This window comes from Schistocerca cancellata, chromosome 3 (assembly GCF_023864275.1).
Source record: "Schistocerca cancellata isolate TAMUIC-IGC-003103 chromosome 3, iqSchCanc2.1, whole genome shotgun sequence".
Lineage (NCBI taxonomy): Eukaryota > Metazoa > Arthropoda > Insecta > Orthoptera > Acrididae > Schistocerca > Schistocerca cancellata.
The window spans coordinates 270,631,447-270,641,800 of NC_064628.1; positions in this window are offsets into that span (position 1 = coordinate 270,631,447).

Below are 10,354 nucleotides of genomic sequence, written 5' to 3' on the forward strand. Positions count from 1 at the left end.
ATTGGTTGCTGCGTTCAGGAGTAGCTCCCAAAATGATAATATTCTGCTATTAATGTTAGAAAAACTGGAGAGTGTATTTACTTGCATTTCATGTAAAAGCATCTCTCATTAGCAGGCTATCATTCCATTATTTCAAAACTGTTAATTACTAGCAGAATAATAAACATTTGCTAAACGAAAAGGCAGACAAAGCACTTGGGAGATCTTCGGATCGCCCCTAACTTGGATGGCGGGTGAAGTAATCACTGGTTATTTGGACGTGTAATTGAGAACTATTTGATGGTACCTTCGCTGATACAGAATTCATTATTTTGTTTATTTTCTATGAACGTGTGAAGAATGGAAATTATTCGCGACTCATAAAGTGGAATATAACTGTGCAGTTTCCCGTATTCTGCTAATAAAAAGCTAAGAATTTATTACAGCCTCAAGATAGTGGATTCACGACCTACGTGCTGTTTTTCTGCGCATGGGACAACTATAGAAGACTGCAGGTTGGTGAGCATTAATTAGAACTTATGCATTCCACGCAGGGTGGTGGAAGCAGATAGGCACCTCGCATGTACTGCAACCTTATTACAAATGAGATCAGTGACATGTTATGTGTGGTGACACAAAGAAGGTATGAAAGATAGAAATTTCCAGGGAAAAGGGTTTATCCTACCCACTTGTATATCTCCCTCTCTCTCCCCAACCCTCTTTTTCATTTTGCGGTAGATGAACGAATGCTCATAGTTCTTAAGGTATGCACTTCATAGCCCATGGTCACTGGACAGTTTTTTCTTATTTTGGTCCATACTATCACCTCGCAAAATACGGAAAACAAAGAGCTTTCAGTAAAACAGATGTTCCACATTTGCGAAGATGAGAAAGAGCTCATGGTGTTACGGTATGAATTTTCCTTCTATCTGTGAAAGTTTGTCGGTGCGGTTCTGATTCGCTCTATATACCTATACTAGCTCAGTGCCCGCTGTTTTGCTCGCGTTGATTGTATGCACAGATTTATTTTGTTTTCCTCTAATCGAATTTTTAAGTTCTTCACAAATTGCATCATATTCTAAACTTTGCACGCTAATTAAGGCCATAGGAATATGTTCTTTTGCGAATTTACTTCTCACTAAAAAGCGATTCTGGCAGTTAGAGCCGGAGAGTTTTGTTAATCCTTGCGGTCTGAGTTCTTGTGGTGATATTTCCACAGAAACTTCCATCCACTAACACATATTTATTCAGAAGTGAAACACAAATTTTCATAGATTTAGCTTTAAAAATGTTTTAGTATAACGAAATATGTTCATAAAAATTTTCATCTCCTTAAGTGTTGAGTTTCCAAACATGTATTTTTTTCCTAACCAAGAAGTCAAACAGAAATTTTCTTAGTTTTAGCGTAAATAACTCTTTCATAGTGAAATATTTTTAAAAAAATTTCATCCCATATTTCACCCTCTTAGCCGCTAAATTTCTAGAAATCCTGAAGCATATACTCTAATTTCTGGCAGAGAATTCAAATACAGACTTTTGTAATTCTAGCTTCAAAATTGCCTTAATAGCGACATATTCTCAAAAAAACCTTCAATCCAATACTTCGCCTCTTTAGGAGGGGAACTTCGATCAGTCGCTCATCAAACGATGCCTATGGTATATGATCAACACCCTATCCAAATCCGAAGTTTCTATCGCTAATGGTTTGGCTTGGACGATGATGAATGCGTGTGAGTGAATCGTGTCATTGACTTTTATATGCAGAGATAGCAACACATCAACAGGACAGAGTTGTTGTGACAAGCAAAACAAAACGGTGGTTTGCATTGTGTGTTGCGTTCATTATGACGTACGGAGAAATAGACCAGAGCTTCCTTGTGGAAGAGCAAGCGACTCTCCTTACGAAATCGGGTCAGCAGTGCGGGGCGGGTTAGCACGTGCGTGGCGGGTTGCGGCGCAGGGGTCGGCAGGCGTCAAGCTTCAGGCGCTGGGGGCGGAGCAGCGAGGCTGAGGAGCCAGCAGCCACTTGACCCAGAGGCGAGGTGCCGACTCACACGGCCCACGCCGTCTAATGAAGCCGCCGCTGCCGCCCCCGCCCCCGCCCCCGGGGACCACCGGCTAATTACGCGGACACGCACTTGCAGACACGCAGCTTTTCGGCACGCGCACCCGGCACCGTCTTTGAAAGGAACGCTGCCGAAAAACATGCGTTTTCCTGTTCTCACTGCGTCTATGTCAATAAAACCTCTCGCCCGCCGAAGGGTTCTCCAGGGCCAGAACACACACTTGTCATTTCTACCCACGAGAGGTAGTTATAAAGTTTTCTTTTTTGTTCATTAGTCTTCTGACTCGTTTGAATTCGGCTCCCTCGACTTCCTCTCCTTGTTTAATATTTATTATCTCAAAGTAACACAAAAAAATGGTTCAAATGGCTCTGAGCACTATGGGACTCAGCATCTTAGGTCATAAGTCCCCTAGAACTTAGAACTACTTAAACCTAACTAACCTAAGGACATCACACACACCCATGCCCGAGGCAGGATTCGAACCTGCGACCGTAGCAGTCCCGCGGTTCCGGACTGCAGCGCCAGAACCGCTAGACCACCGCGGCGGCCAAAGTAACACACACACACACACACACAACTTCTTCAGTTTTCGTTGGATCTTCCCCTATAGTTGAAGTCCTCCATTGCTCCCGCCAATACCACTCCTGATTTCTCAACACGTGTCTTGTCATTCTGTCCCTTCTTCTAGTCTCTGTTTCTCATATTCCTCCCTTCACCAATTCCTCGTTTGGTTGTCACTCCATGTAATTTTCAGCATCCTTCTGTTATACCCCATCGCTTCGCTTCTCTGCTCTCCTGGTTTTCCCACAACCCGTGATACATGTTAGCCCGTTCTACACGAGTGACTTTCAGATCAAAATAGACTAATCGTGGTTTGTGTCAACTGCTTAGGCGTAAATCAGCCGACAGTTACGCCAGTGAGTCAGTGAGCAAATGTCTGTGCTGAGTGCGTAGTTGCAAGCTCCTGAGTAGGCTGCAGACTGCGGAGGCACTGAAACATGGAATTACGACGTTGTCTGCTAAAATCGAAAATTCACCTATTCTCGACGAATTCACGCCTGTTAAAGTAATGGATTTTGTGATCTTGGGTCTGCTTAATCTTTAATGTGTTGTTTCCTCTGTTTTCGTGACACACTGCAAACGTGGTATTTTTACTTTCTCTCGCAAAAGAGACAAGTTGTCTCAAAACCAGAAAGTATTTAGATATCACTACTCTTGAGGAAAGAAAAAGCCTATACTATGCATAAATAAGAAAGTAACATATAATTGTTTCTTAGCGAGAATTGGTTCAACAATGACAAAGTCAAATCTATCATCATTATCATCATCTGCATCATCGTGTAGTTCGTTCCCCATGTACTGTTAATAAGTATCTTCCATTTTCTTCTGTCCATGTACAAGCAGTCACAGGAAACATCACCATTATTCTTCCTCTGATGGTGAGATATTCCTTGATCATATAAAACTACTGTGTTCTAGGTCTTCCTACTGGACGTTTTCCTTCCACCTCTCTTTCCAAATTTATTTGGACTCTTCTTATAGTCTGCAACCTCATTACATGCCCGTTCCATTGTAGTTGGCTATGATTATTCGGTCTAAAAAGGATGTCTTGAACCAGAATTATTCCTCACCTCCCCTTTCCTTAATTTATCCATTTTGTTCTTCTGGACAGTGGATCTATTTAGCTATCTATTTATCTAGAAAAATTATTTTCGATGTTATTCAGCATTTGACAGAAAAAATTATAGAAAGAATAAAGGAGCTATTTACTAACTTCTTTTTTTTAAATTTATTTTATTTGGCATTCGGTTTACTACTCTCTAAATATTGTTCGATATATTCAGGCACATACTTACTTACAAGCACATATTTGAATTTTATGATAAACACACAATAAGTAACACACTCATATACCAAACCTCGAACCATCCAGACTAACGAAAACAAGCAGCACTTCAGCACATGCTCCACAGATACAAAGACAGAGCCGTTGACCAAAGAAAATTGTAAAAAAACTAGTTATCATAATGCAAGTAGCCACACAAACAAGGGATACAATAGCAACATCACAAAGCTAAACAACCAAATTAAAACTCAAACAACAGTCAACACAAAATCACAAACAACAACACAACGTAATCCAACACAAACACACAGACTCTATACCATAACAACAACAGAGAACGATGTAAGGGATGGTGCAAGATGCTACAAAATTACATATCAACACAAACACACACGTAAGGTCATCAATATTTTAAAAAGGCAAGGCATGAACAGAACACACACAACAGAAAAAACTGACAAGAGACTCAGACTTACACTAGAAAGTAGGTGTCTAATAATTACAATGTACATGTTATAGGAGGTTTGTGAGGCAAACAGGTAGAACTTTCGAAGTACGAAACAAATAATACATGCGAGCTTGGAAGTATAAGAGAAATCACTCGTATACAAAAACAAGGCTAAAAAAACTCTTTCGCAATTGTGGACAGCAGCATGGCTCAATATTTCTGTAAGGGACTTCCAACGACTTGTTGAGTCCATGTCAAGTCGGGCTGCTGCACTTTTCTGGGCAAAAGGTGGTCCGACCCGGTATTAGGAGGTAACCCCATGAATTCTGTCACCTTAGTGCGGGTGACTGGCCTGCATAGCCCTCGGCTGGTTACCACGGTCTGTACGAAGCCGATATCGCAGTGCTACCGAGATACTGAAGCAAGTAATGTTTTTCTACATGTATCGATGGACTTTTTTAACGTCATCCAAAAGCCGCAGATAACACGAGTACATTGTTACAATGGTTGTTAGTGTTTGCGTTGAAACTTTTTGCAGAACAATCCGAGAAATGTGCTGAAGCTGAATGGCATGGAGGCCTCAATCGGCTATTGTGATGAAAACTGTGTCAGGGATGGCTTTCTTGCTAGTCTTCATGGTGGTATCAATCCTTTCGACTGTTCACTTCATAGCGACATAAGCAAGGCAACGACTCTTTGTCATAGTCGTTACGTTTTACATAGCCATTTGGCGCAGCATTTCGTCCCCCGCTTGTGTCACAAGCGACCCCTTGAGTGCGAGGACGCAAAGAACCAATGATGTTAACGACATTCGACGCCCCACATATTTACTACCATGTAACCACAATATTGGCGCTAATGGAAACAGGGGTTGGGAAAGGAGGCATTCAATTGTGAGAACAGCGTGAGGTTGCGGAGCGTAGTTGAACTGCTTAGTCGACGTTTAACTCCCTACAGTGCTAGTGGTCTTAATACAAAGCAGAGCGTTTCTGTATGATGAGTTAGTGGAAGGTGTGGCTTCGTATACGCTCGAATGAGCGGACAATCTGCGTGAGGATTACACTGACGATGGTACGTGCTTAACAAGCGAAAAAAAAAAAAACTGAAACAGAAGTCGAGCGATGTAGTTCATCATCTCTGTCGGACAGGGAGTCCCAAATGCCGTTTCCAGAGAAATGTAGTAAAGAACAATCGTTGTCTAAGGAGCGAGTACTAAACATGATTACATACTCGTACATTGAAAGATCATCCACAACACAGTAAAAAAAATTATGAACAGATTTCGAATAAATCCGGAGCAATATGACAGTGTATACTTAACCGTGTGTATATTCAAGGGACAACAAGCAGCACTTATTACAAAAACTGGTAAGCTACTTGCCCGTGCCAAGGATCTTCGATACAATTTATGGTATGTATATGATAGTGACCTACTACGTTATGCATATCAAATTACACCCTACATAGATTGCAGCTGGTCCCGGCGGAGGTTCGAGTCCTCCCTCGGGCATGGGTGTGTGTGTTTGTCCTTAGGATAATTTAGGTTAAGTAGTGTGTAAGCTTAGGGACTGATGACCTTAGCAGTTAAGTCCCATAAGATTTCACACACATTTGAACATTTTTGCTACATAGATTATACTGATTTGAAGGGAAGCAGTGGATGGTTGCGTAACTTCAACCAGTGCTACAGAACTGGAAGAGGTACAGGAACGAAATTTCAAAGAAAGCGACAACTTGATGATTCACAGCAAACTGCAGAATCTGGCCGAAAATTTGTAGATGGGATAAAAAACCTGTCCCACCGTTCTTTAAATGCGATCAGTCAGGGTTTGGAGAGGAAATGCATATGAAACGAACGCTGGAAATTAGAGGTACCAAGAGAATTGTATCAAGATCAACTAATATCAGTGCCTTAACGCATTCTTATACAATTATACCGAATGTTAATTTGGATGGTAAATTGGCTGGAAAATTATTTACTGTGCTACGATAAGTTGGAGTTGCTCTGCCTCCTACGATTCTTTATCGTGTGCGTGATTTTGCAAGGGCAGTAGGGAATATTTACGCCACAGCAAGCAAGAGTGGGAAAATGGGCGTGAGAGAACAACTACTATGGCATGAGCATTGATTTTGGCCAAAAAATGGTCAAAATAACTTAATTTTACTTGATTCCTGGTCTGTGTTTAAAACTTATTCTCCTTTAGATCTAACTATCCCTCCCTAAAAGCGTGTGACATCGCAGTTCATACCACTTGGAAGCACTGGACAAATTTAAGTTCTGGATGTTTGTTTTTCCTAGCCCATAAAACTTAATATCGCATTTTCTGCAGCTATGCCTTAAAGGATAGCCAGTTTCACGATAAGCTCCACGACAGACTGTTTCGCATTCGGTTGCATGCCATCACATTCCATCAGTTCTCATACCTCGTCACTCCAACATGAGTCAATAAGCGTTCCTTAAGAGTTGATACCTAGCTGAACGTCCTGCACGGTTTGTGACTCTCAAGGACTTCGCCTACGATTTTGATGGTGCGTAACTTCGTGATCAGTGTGGTGCGCCATTTTTCATTCGGTGTTCTTGGTAAAGTTAATCGTTCTGAACATTTCGTGAATGTCGACGACGTCCATTTTCTGAAGTGTATTACGTACATCCCGTAGACGGTGATTTTTGTACATCCCCGACATACTTTCTGTCTCCTTCCTGATGCACATGGCGAGTCATTAGAATCTAATATTTTTTCCCTCATTAATGTAATACAAGACTTTCAAATGAGCTTTCCTAAAGACTGAACTTGCCACCTCAAAGTCAAGGGGTTCCTTGTCAAAAATCAGAAAAAAATGGTTCAAATGGCTCTGAGCACTTTGGGACTCAACTGCTGTGGTCATAAGTCCCCTAGAACTTAGAACTACTTAAACCTAACTAACCTAAGGACATCACACACATCCATGCCCGAGGCAGGATTCGAACCTGCGACCGTAGCGGTCGTGCGGTTCCAGACTGTAGCGCCTTTAACCGCTCGGCCACACCGGCCGGCCAAAAATCAGCACTACGTTCAGTCAATTACTAATGGTATTACCGTCACCCGGAATGCTTTGACGGTGTTGCGGCTAGTGGTGTACGTGACAACTGGGGTGGCTGCCGAACAGCAAGCCAGCCCTGGCAAGTATATATAGCTATGACCGCCTAGCGAGGGTGGGGATCGAATCAACAAATCGAGTCGGCTTTTGTTATAGAGTGCGCTTTCGCTGCGACGTCTTCATCACTTAGCCGCCATATTGACAGGCGCGCATGCCTGTGGGTCCAGCCACAGCACCGATAGGCTCAGGTTCGAACTGAGGCCTTCCCAGCAACTACTCCACCGAATGGCCGGCATAAGCCGGGGCAGGTCGCAAGCCAATCATGCCTAAAGCCTAGACGAGATATTTCGCCAGCAACTGATCCAGCACAGTACGTGGTAACTGGGCACACACAACCGTCTGTGATGTTGTCAGGGCATAAAGTCTGCGCATACACAGTTAGTAATAGTAATGGAGTACTCTCTGAGTTAGAATTGGTAATAGAACAGTGAGAATGCGTAGCTGAGTTGCTTGCGGGATCCGATATTCTGATGTTGAACCGAAATAAATTGTCTTCAATAAAAAAAAGAGTCGTACATATGTGTACTTTATAACGCAGTTTTTTGCTTTCCTAAAAGCTGTTCTGCACCATCTACACAAAACACTGGAAACACTTTTCCTAAGACTTTTCTGATATGTTAGGAATTAGCACAGTTTCATTTTTAAAAAATATTAGCTGAGCCTGCATCTCCGTTTTATAAAGTAAGACAGAGTGGAATGACGTTTTATCGTAGTAGCGTTGTTCTATCTTCTTGCTATATGTGACGGATCCCCGCATGGAAGCCCTACTTGGCGAAGTTGACACAGTACTTGCCGATTTACGCCGCCTCGCCGTTCAAGTTTAACGTTTTTCGGATGTTGTTGTTGTTGTGGTCTTCAGTCCTGAGACTGGTTTGATGCAGCTCTCCATGCTACTCTATCCTGTGCAAGCTTCTTCATCTCCCAGTACCTACTGCAGCCTACATCCTTCTGAATCTTTATTTATTTATTTATTTATTTACGTCCTGAATCTTTGAGGTACATATACCATACCTTAGATGTTGGACAAAATGACATTACATTAATATACTGTTACATTGATTGTACATATTACATTTATAAATTGTTACATTTTTATATTGCTATATTGTTACAGTACATTTTTATATTGTTACAACCGAAATTAACTTATTTTTCAAGATACTGTGTTACTGAGTAAGCCGGCCGCAATATCTTGCCGCAAACACCGTACAAGAACGAACTGCTTTCTTCCTACTCTCCATACTCCGTGAACAGGTCGGCTTTTTCTGCATTTATAAATCCCATCGTCGACTCACGACCTACTGCCTGGACTGTCACACAATAACTGACTAGCAAGTCACAGTGCCGTCAAAGAACACTCAAGTACACTGTAAGCGCCGGCCGTGGTGGCCGTGCGGTTCTAGGCGCTCCAGTCCGGAGCCGCGCTGCTGCTACGGTCGCAGGTTCGAATCCTGCCTCGGGCATGGGTGTGTGTGACGTCCTTAGGTTAGTTAGGTTTAAGTAGTTGTAAGTTCTAGGGGACTGATGACCACAGCAGTTGAGTCCCATAGTGCTCAGAGCCATTTGAACCATTTGTTACTGAGTAAAAACAGTTTTCCAAGAGATATGAAGTTACAGATTTTTTAAAGCTATGGATTTTGTTTATGGCCTTTAGGTTACTTGGCAGCTTACTAAACAAATGTGAACTTGAGTGATATACACCTTTCTTGCACAGTGTGGTATAACAATGATTTCTGTGTGTGTCACTATTTGCCCTTGTATGGTGTTCATGTACAGATTTATTTTGAATAAACACATTTCCATTTGTTAGCATGCTTTTTTTTAGGAACATTACAACTTCTAGTATATACACTCCTGGAAATTGAAAAAAGAACACATTGACACCGGTGTGTCAGACCCACCATACTTGCTCCGGACACTGCGAGAGGGCTGTACAAGCAATGATCACACGCACGGCACAGCGGACACACCAGGAACCGCGGTGTTGGCCGTCGAATGGCGCTAGCTGCGCAGCATTTGTGCACCGCCGCCGTCAGTGTCAGCCAGTTTGCCGTGGCATACGGAGCTCCATCGCAGTCTTTAACACTGGTAGCATGCCGCGACAGCGTGGACGTGAACCGTATGTGCAGTTGACGGACTTTGAGCGAGGGCGTATAGTGGGTATGCGGGAGGCCGGGTGGACGTACCGCCGAATTGCTCAACACGTGGGGCGTGAGGTCTCCACAGTACATCGATGTTGTCGCCAGTGGTCGGCGGAAGGTGCACGTGCCCGTCGACCTGGGACCGGACCGCAGCGACGCACGGATGCACGCCAAGACCGTAGGATCCTACGCAGTGCCGTAGGGGACCGCACCGCCACTTCCCAGCAAATTAGGGACACTGTTGCTCCTGGGGTATCGGCGAGGACCATTCGCAACCGTCTCCATGAAGCTGGGCTACGGTCCCGCACACCGTTAGGCCGTCTTCCGCTCACGCCCCAACATCGTGCAGCCCGCCTCCAGTGGTGTCGCGACAGGCGTGAATGGAGGGACGAATGGAGACGTGTCGTCTTCAGCGATGAGAGTCGCTTCTGCCTTGGTGCCAATGATGGTCGTATGCGTGTTTGGCGCCGTGCAGGTGAGCGCCACAATCAGGACTGCATACGACCGAGGCACACAGGGCCAACACCCGGCATCATGGTGTGGGAAGCGATCTCCTACACTGGCCGTACACCACTGGTGATCGTCGAGGGGACACTGAATAGTGCACGGTACATCCAAACCGTCATCTAACCCATCGTTCTACCATTCCTAGACCGGCAAGGGAACTTGCTGTTCCAACAGGACAATGCACGTCCGCATGTATCCCGTGCCACCCAACGTGCTCTAGAAGGTGTAA